This window comes from Oculina patagonica, chromosome 4 (assembly GCF_052425735.1).
Source record: "Oculina patagonica isolate OP01 chromosome 4, crgOcupat, whole genome shotgun sequence".
Classification (NCBI taxonomy): domain Eukaryota; kingdom Metazoa; phylum Cnidaria; class Anthozoa; order Scleractinia; family Oculinidae; genus Oculina; species Oculina patagonica.
In genome coordinates this window covers 60,867,557-60,884,150 of record NC_135761.1, presented here as the reverse complement: position 1 = coordinate 60,884,150, position 16,594 = coordinate 60,867,557, and the positions used below count along the sequence as shown (strand labels likewise).

At 37.0% G+C, this 16,594-nt stretch overlaps 1 protein-coding gene across 1 annotated transcript in view; it reads left to right on the top strand.

The window, feature by feature from the left end:
- The first annotated feature begins 4,496 nt into the window (after positions 1 to 4,496).
- The window catches only part of LOC144647798 (sphingosine 1-phosphate receptor 2-like), a 276,150-nt gene continuing 264,052 nt past the window's right edge, over positions 4,497 to 16,594 (top strand). The window contains exon 1 of the mRNA XM_078507503.1: positions 4,497 to 4,518. The gene's annotated coding sequence lies outside the window, so the exon portion shown is untranslated. The remainder of the gene's footprint in view (positions 4,519 to 16,594) is intronic.

The following is a 16,594-nucleotide window of genomic DNA, read 5'->3' as shown; positions in this document are numbered from 1 at the left end:
GTACATAAATAACTTTCTTTCACTCTCTGTGGTTATAAGGTCAAAATAAAAAGTTTTAATTTTACTTATTCCGCTGTTTGTTAGCCATATATAAGTCGCTCCTCCGGCCAACTCAAGCCACGCCTGTTTAACTGCTAGACAACGCTATAATACAGCTCAATTATTTTCCCTTTTTCCCATCGTTTTTACAAAACTCCTTTTTAACTTTTGGTTGTTGAGAAAATAAATAGAATTCAATATGACATTTAGTTTTAGACCTGAATTTGAAATTAATTAGACAGACAGGGCATTGATCAGATTCCCAACCTCAGATAAGTTTTCTTTGACAGCTTTTATATTAGTATAGCAAATGTCGTTTCTAAATGTAAATAAAAGCTAACATGAATCATGGTGAAAAGAACATCTGCAGTTACAATGTGAATAAAGACAACAAGCACAAACGTATTTTACGACGCATAAAGCAGTCTACCTATTGTCCATGGAAATCCTCTGATCTATTTAGCAATGTGTTTCTGGAAGACTGACGTCTGATTTGTATGCACATAAAACTTCGACGTATTTGTAAGTTACCTTGCAAGTTAAATTAATCACCACCAGTCTAGTTTGAAACGCGCAGGTCGTCTTAACCTAATTAAAATTCACATTAAAAAGAAAATTACTTCTAAAGCTCAAAGTGTGTCAAAGCTATTTCGAGAAAAACACTTTTGAAAAAACGTTCATTGAATATAAATGTAAGTAGAGGCGTTATGTGTTATAATTTCTTGTAAAGGTGCTTCCTAATTAAACTTTTTGATGTATTTTTCCGGTTCAACGTTTGTTTTATTTCAGACTGATGTTTGCTGGCGAGAACATTGCCTTCGAATTCGATTCTGAATATCGAGAAGAAGTACGTCTATAAATCTTATGGACGCTCAAAAGGATAAACGACATGAAGCGACATAAAAGGATGTGTGGATAACTATAAAATCATGATGGTTTGTTCTTAAACTGTAAATAAAAAACCCTCCCATGTTCATACTTACACTTCCTTTTTTAAAAGCCGTTCGTTTAGATCTTTCCTTGCAGAAGAAGTTATGTCGTTTCTCTCTTTTTTGTCACTTAAATCTTTTAATTTATCGAAACACTCGCGGTATCATTTCGCCTTTAAAGCGCTTTCTAACTTGTTAAGCCAGGATTGCTTGCAATCATTTTAAATTAATCTCGATATCCAGGAGACTTGACGGGTGTCTGCTAGTGTGTGACTATCTGACCTATATTGATTAACAAATGCCAAACAACAGTTTGATTTTTACTTATTTGATTGTTATTAACCGGGTGGCCTGGGGCCGACCCGGTTCTTATTTAAAAGGGCGCCCTGGAGCTAGCCAGGTTCATAATTTGCTCGAAGTTTGTTCGTCGAGTGATTATCCGCATGATTCTGTTTGATCAAAACGCAAAGAGAACTAAAGTATCCACCACTGATCTAACCCTGTTTTCCCCATTCTGCCGATACCACGGCAATTAAAATTTTTACGACTTGATAGACAAGGACTACTGCTAACAGTAAATCGAGTTTTCCAGATGTTTTCGTTTCCTTAACGTATAACCTGGCTTGCCGTAGGCTTAACGGAGTCTGTTGCTATAACAGGACTCAATATCATAACAATTATTGTTTTTATCAAAAATCGTAATCTCCATAAGCAAAGCGCGTACCTGGTTATAAATTTGGCAGTTGTAGATATGATGGCTGGTGGATGTTTAGTATGTTTACGCACTATTTTATTTACTTGGAGCATCCACGTGTAGTGTATGAGGGTACAACTTTACTGACTTGCCGACAAACTATATACGAAATATATTGCTTTTCTTCTTTCCCGTTGCATCTCTAACAAACATGACTGCGACTTCAATAGAACGGCTTCACACGACGTTTTGGTCGTTCAAACATCGCGCTACGAATAAATGGGTTTATGTACTTAACAATAGCTGCCGTTTGGCTAACGGCTGGGTTGTTATCAATTGCCACTACCATTTTGCGGGAATTTAAAAACAGAAATATTCCAAAAAAAAAAAAAAAAAAAACCTAAGCCACTCATTCCCGGCAGTGGAAAGTCCTTTGTTCGGCAAGATCGCACTTTAAGAGAAAGATCATCGAGGGACTAAGGGCCTGTTTATATGGAGGAGAGTTGTCCCTGGTAGGAGGTCTACCCTCTCCCCCGATCTATCTTTTGCCGAGCGTTTATATGAAAAAGTTGTCCCTGTTGACCGAGCCAAAACTTGGCCCTCTCGGTTCAAAAGACTGGCGAGAGTTGTTTTGAAACTTCGATTATGTCTGCCTTTTTAAATAAGGAACGCTGAAACATCGACCACGACCATTTTTTGGACAAATTTACCGCCGATTGCGATTTAAATGTATCTGCAATTTTGTTTTGGTCGACTGCAGCGCATGCAGCGTTTGCGCATGCTCTGTATGTGTCAACTTGTCCCTGGTAGGCGAGACGAAAATAACCAAACTGTTTATATGGAAAAAAGTTGGCCCGCTCCCCAGGGTCACCCTACCTTCAAAGCGAGTGACCCTCCACCCAGGGGCACCCTGCCCCCCGAGCCAACTTTGCAATTTCTCATATAAACAGTTCTCAGCTATTTATAAAGAAACGTATGAAAAGCTCTCTCTCCCGGGGTGGCTCGGTATGGAGGGTAACCCTCCTACCAGGGAGAACTCTCCTCCATATAAACAGGTCCTAATTATCCAACAAAAGAGCCCAACTTTGAACAAACAAGTCAATTGCTATGTTGCGCAGTTGTTCCCTTCGGGAATAACTTGAGTATAAAAACGATGTAAATCACGGACGGCTTTTAACCCTGATGATGACAACAAGTCGAAAACGTTCGGTTCCTTTTTAAAATTTTATAACCTTTTTTAGCCTTGTAAATAATATTTTTCAATATTTTTACGTATGGAATTCATTTAATTCCATTTGTCTTTTTGTTATTTGTATTTCTTACGCGTCCATTGTTATTCATGTTCGTTTTGGTGCGCAGCCTCAACACCATGGTGCAGCCAGTAGAGAAAGAAAACTGACCATGACATTGTTGATCGTGACATTCGTGTCCCTACTGTAGTAGGCAGTTTGATTTATTTTGCTACTGATATTTTTAGTTCGTTGTCCCCACTAGCAATACAACGGTTAAATCACGCTCTGATATATTCATTTTATGCAAACTCGCTTGTGAATCCTATTGTATATGCCACCCGAATACCTGAGTTTAGAAGAGCTCTGGCTGCACTTTTTCGATCTCAGCGGCTGAACCAAATTGCAGTTATTCCTCTTCGTGGCATGTTAAACAGATAAACGAACTCAAACCATCCTCAGAGACCGAGGAGTGGTAAGTTTGACCGACAACAAGTAAAGGGAGCATTAAAATCGACGTCCTAAAACTGCTCTCGCGCGCTACAAAACGTCAAAAAACGGTATAAAAACAAACTTAAGCAATGCGAAAATATTTCTACTTCATTTTATTACAAATAAAAGTCGTAAAAGCCGATTTTAGAAAGTTTCAATATTTACAATGGCAATTATAGTATAGAAGTATAGAAGGTGGGGATACTGATTCTTACACTCTCACTGGTATTCCTTATTCGTCAGTAAACATGTCAGTGTACATTGTGTATACTGATGCAAACATGAAGTGTAGCGTGGAAGGTGGGTATATAGATTCTAACACTCTCGGAAGGATTTCGTATTACCCATGACACAAGTCCGTATATATCATGTATACTGCGAAATCATAAAATATACGAACATTGTGTGGGAGGTGCGTATAAGGATTCTTACACTCGTGCTAGGAGTTTGCAGTTTTGAGCTTGCAAGTCCATTCCCCAGGAAAGCCTTCCTATAGACAAGGTAGGTTAAAGAAGAAGTTCACTCCAGAATGGCCATTTATTTTCTTTACGCCAATAAAAAGTTTATACAAAGATACGTTATCCACCAAAATTTCAGCCTCCAACGTGCGCTATAACCCTACGAAATCTATCTTTGAAGTAACCCGAAACTTGACAACTGAACGCCGCCATCTTGGAGCTGGTAATGTATGGGTGACGTCAAAGAGCTCAGCCTGAAGCTTGGCGGGGAAATTTAAATACTCGAAACTCCTTATTTCTTTGTAGTGGCTTTTGTTTGTCAAAATGCCTGTTTGTGCAGCACCATTTTGCTCACACAGAGCTCCAAGAAATACAAAAAGAGGTGTTTATTTTCACCGTCTTCCGATATTTAAAAGAACAATTGCTCAAAAGCGGACACAAATATTTGTGTGTTCCGAAAACTATGTGGAAGACTGCTTCAAGTAGATCAGAGATGCAGTCTCCTGCGTGGAAATACCCACATTTTGTTGTGATGACGTCGTCAAAATCATTTATTTGCTGTTGCAAATGGAATATGCACAATGTAAGGATTCAAATTTCACTCTTAATAAACAGGAAATGCTCATGAAGTCAGTCACTTATGCCTGTACGTGATGTTATCCAGAACAGCAATTAATGTCTGGGAAGGAAAAGAAACGAAAACAAAGTATAAATTACGCAGAATAACGCTGCTCGGGAAGTGAAATAAGCGTAAAAAGCATTAGAAGGTCCATCTATAAACGTCAAGGTCCATCGATAAACGTATCTGCATATTGTAACAATAAATTTATAAAATAAGAATCACAAATTTTATGCTTTTACTCTATCAGTTAAAATAATATAAAAAGAATAAATGGAAAGGTTAATGTTGTACAAAACATTATTCCTTCCACTGGGAATGCAATATATATATATATGAACTTAGTTGGTGTGATAATAAGGGAACACATGAGGAGACAAAATGAGTTTTACAACCGTATGCAAATTCAAGGTAAAAAGGTTGCAATGTTTGAGATTTATTTGGAGAATTCTAAAATATATTTTTTTCCTTCGTCAGAGAACTATCGAAGTTGGTTTTAGACGCTCACACTATTTTTGTCATTTTAAGTCCTTCTTCATAAACTTAATCGGGCAACACAACAACGAGGAGAAATTTCTTTGAATGTGAAACTATACCAATGTAACAAAACAGGACGATTCTGGAATTAGACATCACGTTTTCATTAAAAGTGATGTAGTCTTCTTGTTGGAAGTTACTATCTTTGTGAGACCAACACGCAGGAATCAATTAGTGTTTTCTTGCCCTTTATGACTTAAATTATTTACCTTTTTTATTAAATAATTTTACGAAAAAAATCCATTACCCTCAGATAATTTCAATACATATAGGATAGGACCAACATGATTTAGCTTTATCACGCCATTTGTCTCTTCGTCCTGCAATCGGCAATATATCCACTTTAATAGCTGGTCAAGAAAGTTAACGGTGCAAGATTTGCAGATATAAGTCGATCCGAAAAGTGAGTGAAAGAAACACAGTGAGAGGGGACGTGATGAAAAATAACAAATCAGTGGGCTTGGTGTGCTTGAAGCCTTCGTATTGTAAGCTGTATATGTTGTAAGAGAGTTCCTTTACTTGATTTTGAGTGTTCGCCAGGTCTACCATCGTCTGAAAATATCAATATAGGCTGGAATTTACACAATGATCGTACTGAAAACATAAACTATTTCAAACTAAAGGTAAAAACATCCCCACTTACCCTCTAAATTCAGCTCGTGGAAAGCTACATCCAAACTCTCGACGTCAGCTGAAGCTGCAACCGCCATCTTGAATGGCAGATTTAAAAAATATTGTCTTAATTCAACAAATACAAGATGTATAACGTCCAAACTTAATATTTAGTCTTGAATATACTACTCCAGCAGAAAGAAGTCTAAAAAATTCCTTAAAGTGCATATGATACATCTAAGGTTGGAGTCTTCGTAAAAAGGTTTCATAAAATGGAAATAAATGGATGCCTTGCGCCTGTCGCACTGAGTTAACCAACTGGCAAGCGAGTAATTGTTCGGTTCATTTATTTTTTCAGCCTAAATGCGAATCGACTCAGGTTAGATTTGTTTATATCATGTTTTCGAGTTCCAGTGCGATAAGCGTCGGTTGAATTTGATTTGAAATTAGCTGTATTAGAACATTTAACCTACATCAACAGTTTCAGCCAAATAGTTTATTTGGTGTGGCTAAAAGGGAAGTTGATCAAGGAAGTCATTCATAATTGCCGAACAGATAATTGGTTAAGCTAGCGGAAAGAAAACAGCTGAACGGGAAACGTAGATATAAATAGCACTGTCGTTCCAAGGGAACAGGAAAGCTCATTGAGCTTTCTTTCCATTTGTGAAATAATTTAAAACCGGAAGTTTTCATCTAACATCACAATTTAGGTTCGCAGAAATTCTAAAATCAGACTAACACTGATTTCATGTTTTTTCTTTGCAGTTTAAGCTCGCAAGACCATTCATCAGGAAGGGCTTTCTATTGACGAGCTAAGTTGAAGCCTTTTTAAAACTTATTTTCAACCTTTTGCAGTAGTTCTCTTATACTAAAATTTTCTCGACAAAACAAAGATTTCATTTTATTTTTTGTAAGTTATGGAAAGTGCAGTCAGTTTGGTGCAGTTTTGTGTTGGACTCATACTTGGTACACGCTCATTGCCATTCGTGTTAAGGCTCGGGAGTGAAGAAGTAAATATTAACCAGCTTGATGGGCTAAAATAATGCTTTAAGGAGGCTCGATGTAGTTTTTTTAGACTAAGGGTGGTTGTTTTGAAAATTAAAATTACCTAGGAAGCCAATGTTCGATTTTTGCCAAAATACACCATAATGATCAAATGTGACCAAATTTTAATTTTGTACCCGTCACTTAGTTACAACGGTTACCATAGCAACGATTGACGTTTTCTTTTGTTCTCAAACAAGCTTGATTTTCTCGAAATCTAGACTGACACTTGGTGTTTATTTTTTGATATGTTAAAGTTTAGTAGATTGACTAACTGTTGACGAAATTTTAGAAAAATCTGTAAGAGCGTTTTCAAGTAAATCAAGAATGAAATTTTCAGAAAAACACCGTTTTAATATAAAATAGGCGCCTTAAAATTGTTTCGTATTATTTGAGCACAGTTTCTCTCACTGAAATATAAATACTTACACCATCAAAGACCATTAACTAAAAGCGAAAGACTTTTTGCTTTAATTTGTTAAAATATATCGACTGCCGATTGTAAGAAATTATAAGAAAATACCAAAAACTTCATTCTTGATTTACTCTAAAACGCTCTTACAGATTTTCCTAAAATTTTGAGCACAGGTTGTAAATCTACTGTACTTGAACATATCAAAAAATGAATACCAAGTGTCAGTCTAGATTTCGAGAAAACCAAGCTCGTTTGAGAACAAAAGAAAACGTCAATGGTTGCTATGGTAACCTTTGTGACAAAGTGACGAGTAAAAAATTAAAATTTGGTCATATTTGATCATTACTGTGTGTTTTGGCAAAAATCGAACATTGGCTTCCTAGATAATTTTAATTTTTAAAACAACCACCCTTCGGCTAAAAAAACTACATCGAGCCTCCTTAACTTTCTCCATTGACGCAGCCCGTCCATACATTGTCTCTATCTAAAGTATCTAGAACGCTTAAAAGGTGTTGTTGAAGGTGCAAAGCGGGTGCTCAGAATGACCGCGCTTCATAGCGGCGTTATGAGGCTGATTTGCCGTAAGTTGCATCGAATTCACGACTGGTTTAATTTACACAGGCGATTTTTAATTGTTGCGTGAGCGCGACCGAAACTGTATCGAAACTGAACAAATTCATCAAAAGTTAACAGTGTAAACGGACTTCAAGAGAACTGTAGTCGAAAGTTCATCCACAACTCCATCAACACGAAACTAAAGCAGTGATCAATTTGTTTACAATATATTTACTCAGAATATCGATAACTGGGATTGCTAAACCAGAGGGTCTCCCAGGGGGGAAAACCTGCAAATTTGTAAAACTTTTACAAATTTGTACTTAATCATTTTTCAACGTTATCGCTGTAGGGTGACTGAATGTCAAAGATGGAAATGTTTAAACAACATTATATCCAATCTAAACCGAGCTTAACCGAGGAAGTCCGAAGATTTGCAAGCATAATTTTGAAATAGATTGCGGAGGATTGCGCAAAGACATTCCTAAAAGACATTCTGGATAACAGGATCTTGACATGTCATAGATTTTTTATTACATTGTTAGAGAAGGATAATAACGCGTATTTAACAACCTGAGCAATCGTGAATGTGATACAAGTTAACCACGTTACTAGGGGTAGCAAAGACGTGAATGAAATCCATGTCATCAATTATTAAATGATATGATGTCACTCTACTGTACTGAATGTATCGGATCATCCAAACCGTTCCGAAGATTACCCGAAGCAAAACGAAAAATACCAAAGCTATATGGAAGATTCTTTAAGCTTACCCGAAGCCTTCAGAAAATTTCAGAGAATAAACTAAGGAGGTTCCAGTATTATAGCAGAAGATTAGCCAATGAATGATTCAATAGATATTTTTACGGTATCGCGGAGTTTTGTGATAAAGAATGAAAAACCATTATATTCTATTATGCTGTGTATATTAACATTTAAGGTTAAGGCCGTTTGTATCACATTATTTTAGCGTTATTACAGTTAGCGGTACATAGATCAGTATAGTTAATGTGCATCTCGGTTCGGTTTGAAGGAAATAATGCATAAATTGTAGGTTCCTGTTGGGTTATTCACCAGGCAATTGAATCGTGTCAATAAGCCGAGTATTTGTTGGGGATCCTTCTCTTGTCCATGAAATCAAATCGGTTAACTTCTTGTCGCTTTCACTGCGTACTGCCGATTTCAATTTCAATGCATTGCTGTATTCTTCTCATTAAGGGTAATCACCGCAGTAACTGCTAAGGGAACACGCTCATTTCCTTGCGCCATGTTCAGTCTAGTTGGTGGTCAATGCTGCGGTGTGTTTGTGCTTTCCGCCAATTAGCCTGTTCAAGGTGTTCTGTTAGTGGGGAACGGCATGAAAAGAAAAGGGCGAGCGAAAAAATAGGAAGGGTCGGGCCGTTCCACGCCAACGGAACACCAGGAACAAGCTACCCGCCAGTTTGATTACTTGTATTTGTACCTAGTAGCCCAGAGTGAATAGCCATACTCCTGTTGAACGGCAGCTAGAAATCGTTGTAAATAGTGAAATTAAAAAAAAGACATTGAGTGCAAAAATATTGTCACGAGACGAGTGCCTTTTACCTATTTTATTTCCATTTTGTTTGCTCTCCCTTTCGCAGCGTTTTGTTCAAGTGTTCCCCAAAAACGGTTTCATGTTTCCTTGTACCCCAAAACCCCTGGGAGACCCTCAAACCAGGTCTTATCTCTACAGCATGTACTATAGGGAAGCCCAATATATAAAGAACTTCTTTATAACGAATTGCCCGGTATTACGAACGATATTCGTCAGCCCCGTCAAATACAGAAACAAGCACTGGAACAGACTGGTATAACGATCACATTTTCCCAGTCCCAATCAAATTTCCAAAGTGGAGAGTTTCCTTACTATTCCTCTTGTTACCGCGTCAAATCTCGAGTGACTTTTTACAAAGTTTACAGCGGGATGTAGAAATTGAGCCGAAGTTACAATTTTGTCGTTTTATACTAATCGCTCTTTGGATCTTCTCTGGATCTCGACCGTTTGAGTCAATGCATTTTTAATTATCTGGACTTCCATAAGCTTCTTGCATCCTACGCTGTCTTGAATATGAAGTAATATTTGATTTCAACCTCTTTATATATATTGTTTCTCTGTTACAGATTGACGATCCTTGTTTTCAAAGGAAAAACAAAAACAGCATTCAAGATGTTTTCTTTATCTTCATGCATTACCTGGCTTGTACTGTTTATTACTGAGTCAGTAGCTATAGTAACACTTAGTGTCGTCACAATCATTGTTTTTATAAAAAACCGCCACCTTCGTAAGCGCAGTACGTACTTGTTGGTAAACCTGGCTGTTGCAGATATGTTAGTTGGAGGATTTTCGGTGCTTGATCATTTCATTGTGCTTGGAAAAAATTGCAACCTTTGGAAGGACATCGTATCAGAAAACTGGGTAAATTATCTAGTAATGACTGCACTCGACATTTTATTTCCTGTCTTTTCCTTATTAAACATAACTGTGATTTCTGGAGAACGAGTGCATGCTACGTTTTGGCCGTTTAGGCATCGCGTAGTCAAAAAAGGACATACGGATTAATTATTTCTGCCATTTGGGTGATGTCATTGCTGCTATCAACTGGTCTAGCATTTTTTCGATATTTTAAATATGCACTCCAAAATGATAATTACAGTTACTTGTGGTGTTCATTCAATTCAATTTGTCTTTTTGTTATTTGCGTTTCTTACGCGTCCATTGTTATTAAAGTTCGTTGTGGAGCGCAGCCTCAGCACCACGGTGCAGCCAGTAGAGAAAGAAAACTAACCATGACATTGTTGATCATGACTGTCGTGTCTCTATTGATGTGGTTCCCGTTTGTATTGAACGGCTTTCTTTATTGGAAAACGGATATCTTTAGCTCATTCTCTGAAGAGGCTTATTCAAAGTTTAATAATGCTTTGAGTTTTTTATATTATGGGAACTCTCTTGTTAATATAATTTTGTATGCCCTGAGAATGCCAGATTTCAAAAGAGCCTTACTTACATTACTTTTTAAAAGACCTAAGCAGCAAAGGCAAGTTGGAGTTTTCCCCCTCCGTGTCATTTAAAACAAAAGCTAAAAATAGGGAGGACTGTTTGTTATAGCATTAAGTAGGAAAAATGCTTATTTGTTATTGACAAAAATGGAGACGTTTCGGGAAAACCCCCTTTTCAGTCTAAAATGAGCCGTTGATACAATGTACGTTAACATTTGCTTGTAACATTTGTTTGTAACAGGCCTCGATGCCACACTTGTGACTTCACGGGAAGGACGGCAACGGTCACCTCCGCTGACGGGGGTGTTCGCCTCAAGGGACGGTTTGACTGCACTGTGGCCGGCGTAGTCTATGTTATCGCGTGTCAACGCTGTCACAAGATGCACATTGGCGAAACTGGTCGCAGGCTTTTTGACCGCTTCGGTGAACACCTGCGTTCAGTGGAGGGCTATCATCAGCACCCCCGCTACCAAGAGGGTGGCTTTCCCGTTGCCGAACGCTTCAACCTTCCTGACCACAATAACAACCAAGACACGAGAGTGTCCGTGGTAAGGAAAGTGAACGGAGGAACGGCAGTGCGTCAACGCGAGGAGAAACGGCTGATCTTCTAGCTGAAAACACTAGCCCCTGGTGGCTTGAACGTTGACTTTAAATTTTATTATTTTTTCTTTTCGCTTAGGCTCGCGCGCGCAACACTTTTAAGCGCATCCACGCCATTGTGCGCGCAACAATTAACGTACATTGTATCAACGGCTCATTTTAGACTGAAGAAGGGGTTTCCCCGAAACGTCTCTATTTTTGTCAATAACAAATAAGCACTTTTTCAAAAAAATTGTTTACACGAACGTTTAATCCAAAGTGCTAACAGCAATACTTTATTTATTCTTTAACAAAAATATATCGTCTCAACCTTAAGGAATCAAGAGAACGAAAGTTCTGACTCGATAAGTTCATGAAACATTTGTGGTTGTCTTTTAAACTTCTTTTATATTAACTAGATAAAGGCAGTTGATGCAAAATACATGTATTTCTAAAAAACTTGACAAGGGAAATGAAGCCGGCAAGGTTCTATCTCCTTAATGTACTAATTTGAGATAGGGCTTAAATTCCAATTAAGATATGGCTGAGGAGAAAATCTTTGACCATCCTAAGTAAAGTGTCTTTATTTTTTTTATTTTATTTATTTTTTTATTTATTTTTTTTTGTGTCTTTATAGACCTGCGGCCGTACGGGAATGAAAGGATGGCCTTTTTCAGCCTTTTGTTATTCCTTTTTTGTCCATGTCCCGTTAGCATGTACAGAACAAAAAAGAATTTTAATTCTAAAACGAGTTCTGGGGGGCAATTATGATGACTACTTGAAGCATAAACGTAGTTTGGTGTTTACTTTGGGCGTTTACTAATTTTAAAAACACGAAACAACTTTTTAAAGACATGTTTCGGCATGTCTCATGCCATCTTCAGTTTATTGAGAATTTAAAATCTAGGGCTATATATATACCCAAGCTACAAATACAAAAATAGAAATGTATACAAAGTAAAACTACAATAACAAAAGATAACAGTAAAGCCGTTACAAAGTGGCAGGTACTGTCTGGTACTGTCTAGAACAGTAATTACTCACAGTGTGAGCTTTAGACCGTTACTAATAGAACAAAAGATTAAAATAAAAGGGTGTTGACATGCTGCACTTGAGTGTTTAAATCTGGTTTTAAACTGTTAATGTAAAAGGCCTCTTTTAATTTAAGAAAATAAACGGTTTGAGCAGAATCCAAAATTTTAAAACAGTCAGGTGTGTATAAGTTTTTGCAATTAGATGAACTGTTAAGGTGTTTAAAAACATGTGAATTTTGTCAGTTAAAGTATGCTCTTTGATCCTTGTTGAAAAATAACGGGAAGTCTCGCCAATATAACGGGAGTTACATCAAGCACAAGTAAATTGATAAACAACAGAGGATCTAATAGCATCAGGAATAGGATCTTTAAAACTGAAAAAAAATTATTTTAAAAGAGGAAAAAACTAACTTGATGTTTAAGTCGCTGCAAAAACGATAACTGTAGATATATAACTATAGATAACTGTTTAATTTTTATCTGGGTTATGTTAGATACATTACCGATGAAAGGTAGTTTTAAATAGCGAATGCTAGCGTTGTTAGAATTACTAATACTAACATCACTAGAGGAATTAAGTCTAACATTATCTAGATAACGTTTAATGATTTTGTCAATTATGTAGGGAAATGAGTTACGTTTAAGAGTTTCTGTTAATTTAGCGAGATCTTTGCGAAAACCCGAATTAGAGTTATTGATTTTAAAAGCTCTGTCAACTAAGGCATAAATTAAACCTATTTTATACTTAAATGAAGTAAAACTAAAGTAATTAGTAAGAAGACCAGTGTAGGTCTTCTTATGATATATAGACATGGTACAAATTGGAGAAAGATTTGAGCGTTTACCTTTACCAAAAAATCTGGAAATTTTGTTGGATGTAACGTCTTGAACGAAGTCTAAAATTACCAACCGGAATATCCGAACAGACAATGTTCTTTCCATTTACTTTTATCCACCATTTCTAGGCCTATGGCCCATTGTGATCCGTAAACGCGACTACGCAGCTTAGTTTCAGGCCGGCTCTGAGTAAAATATGGTAAAATCTCATTCAGAGTTTCCGTTCGGTCTTTTTGCTTACAAACTGCTCAAACCGTCAACCAACCGGTTTCCTCGTGTATATGGTAAACAAATATTGTTGAGCTCGGCGTCGATCGATATTGAAAAAAGTCATCAACTGAAAGTAACAAAATGCCTTAACACTGCGGCTTCTATAACCGGGACAACTTAAACAACAAAGCCCAAACCACTTTGCAGGCTAAAAACAAAGAAATTCAATTGACAAAGCATTCATTTTTTTAGCGCAGCACAACGTTCCATCTTAGGCATTCTCTTTTCCATATATTCGAAATTTGATTGTTCTTCATTGAGTGATTCTGGTGTCAGACTGAGTTCCACTTTAGCAAAGAGTGTGAGTTTAGAGTTAAATTGCCTTATTTAAAGGAATAGTTCGACGTGTTTTAAAGTGGTTAAAACGTTTGAAAAAATAAAAAAAAAATGAAATAGATTGCAATTAATGAACTCATAAACTTGAATTTAAGTTGGTGTTAATCTTGATAGCCTTAGTCCTGCCCTGAAAAACCACGCCCAGTTATAACTTGACTTTTGGACTCCAGATTTGGTGTCCCTAATTATTGGTTTATACTGCTAGCTTCTATTGAGACGTAAATAAATAAAGTTATTTAAGTTATTAAACCGATAAGGTAATGAAAATGCCGGAAATCTCTTATGTTAAATATGTTATATGTTGTTATACATTTTCGATTACTTTTAGCACTTATAATACAATAATATAATACTTTTGACCCATTGTGAATGAAGTAAACACAATGAGACATTTGCGAGTTCATCGTTCCGTCCATATTTTTGGTGGAACTACTTGAACGGAACTTTTTTTCGTTATAAGCAAATTGTATAAATTTTAGTCTGCAGGTTATTGTACGATAAAGTAGACTTGTTTCCCTTTAATCAAATCTGTAAGACATTGTTTTTTTTGTTAATTAATTTGATTGATTCTTCATTGGTTTACTACATGGTATTTTCGAATTATAAAAATTGTAACTTTGCCCCAGGTGGCTTAGCGGAACAAGGCAAAGGAATGATTTATTTATCTTTGGGCTTCGTCCGAATTCTTTTGTTTTATGCCCTTGCACATTGCAGGCAAGTTAAAAAAAGTTTATATTGTATACTTGGATTTTTAAAATAGAACCTTTGCAGTAATTATTCTAATGTATGTATTGCTCTACAAATAGTATAATTTATAGGTTTTTCATGTAAGTGACTTCTCAATGTTTCCATATATACATGTATACTCGATGTTAGCCGATGTAAATACATATTTGGTTTCTAGTATCAAGACTGTTCCAATGTATATTCGATGTTGTAGCATCTTTGAAAACGTTTTGAGTTGTAAATAGTAAGATCAAATTAAAGAAATGTTATAATATTATTGGTTGGTTGGTTAATATATACTAGTTATGTAATGTTTCCGAGTGGCACACCGTGAAATATCCAGCGAGCCGACTTGATTTTCAGTATACCCACGAGCATTTAGGCGAGTGTGTATAAAGAAAAATCTAGTCACGAGGGGAATATTCAAGGCATACAACGAGAAAACATTTCATAACTATTCAGTGGATAACTGTCATACAAAGCCTTCTTCGCTATCCACCAGATACCGGATAGCGTTATCCGCCCTTTAAGCAGTGCAACTGGGCCCTGCTTGCCTTACGCTCCCGGAAAGCTGCACGCTTCTCGGAACAGATAATGTACGCGGAAAAATATCACGGTGAAATAAGAGCTGTTATGCTTGCGCTTGTGCTTGCGTTCGTGTGAAAACAAAACACCCCATAAGCGTGTGAAAACGAAACACCCAATAAGCGCAAGAAAAATGTTTACGTCTGGCTGTGTCTAGCCAGTTAAAGCACTCGTTTCAGATTCCCCCGTGTCTGATCATTTGAATAAAGTGGCGGAGTCCGCGGTTGATTTTGATAAAAATTTTCCGAGGTTGTTCGGAAGAGTGTAGGCAGACAAAACCGAAAGGTACAAGCATGGGCTCGAGAAGTGAAAGAAATGGAGATGATTTCTTTTTTCTTTAAAAAAATATCAATAACCCAAAATGTCTCGTTTCCCTCCTTTTTAGTCGCTTTCGCTTTCTTCGTCACAAAAGTAGAAGGGACAACAACACTCGATGCCTGAGCGTTTCTGCCGCCATATTTGCCGAAAGAACGGAGTCGAGAACGGAGCCTTCTAATTAGTAAACATCGTGTTCTTATGCTTGTGCTTATTGGCCGTTCCGAGGTTGCGCAGGGAAATTTTGAACCATGTTTCAAGGTCCATAACTTCGTTTCTGTTCATTCTGAAAGCATCAAATGTGGTCAAATGACCAATTTCACCGTGATCTTTCATGTGGTGGTATCAGATTATCGATAATTCAATTTCACTAGGTACAAACTACTTATGCTTACGCTTACGCTTGCACTTGCCAACAGATTCAGCCCCAAAATAAGAATTCAAATTTTCACATCTGTTCTGATACATTTCTAGTTACTTGCCAAGAGGGATATCGATATCAGTCCTCCATGTATGAATATAATCTTACAAGGTTGAAGTCAGAATTGAGCAGCTAGCGATCCTGGGGGTACTATTCGGACTTTTGGAGGGGGATGGATTGGGTGGTTCTGATCTCGACAGCAGGGACCGCGGATCGGAGAGGGAGGGGACAGGGGGCTTAGAACCCCCACTCTTTTACAGTAACAAGTAAAAAAATATAATGAATTAAGAAAGAAACGAAAAGATACTGAAAACATTTCATTTCTGGGCGCCATATTATCGATTTTGTTCAGGACGAAAGTAACAGCAATTACTTTTACCAAAATAGACTCGCCTTTAACTTAGATGCATAAAGAACATTAAATGCGGACAATTGTCTTGAAAATTTTCATTTATAATCGAATAAGCTAGCCTACTACCCTTAAGTAAGCTACTACCCTTAAATAAGCTAGGCTACTACCCTTAACTAAAAACTGTCTTTTTAAGGACGAGCAGACTTCTCTTGAAAAAGGCATGTTTCATCTTGGTCAGTTTCGATCCGAACAAATGGGTTTAAGTTTAGACGATACTAAATTTTTATTTCGAGTTCAGTCGCTAAAGGTAATTCATTTTGAAAGAATTAAAAAAATGTCTTTTCTGTTTTTATTCGTTCTGGTACAACTCATTTGTATTAACCAGTACTCTAACATGGTGAGAAAGGCTCGCGTCTATACGTAAGTTTTAAATGGCCAGTGGGTAGTTTTATCGAAAGTTTTGTGGAGCAACGTTGCTTCATTGCAATACTGTTAGAA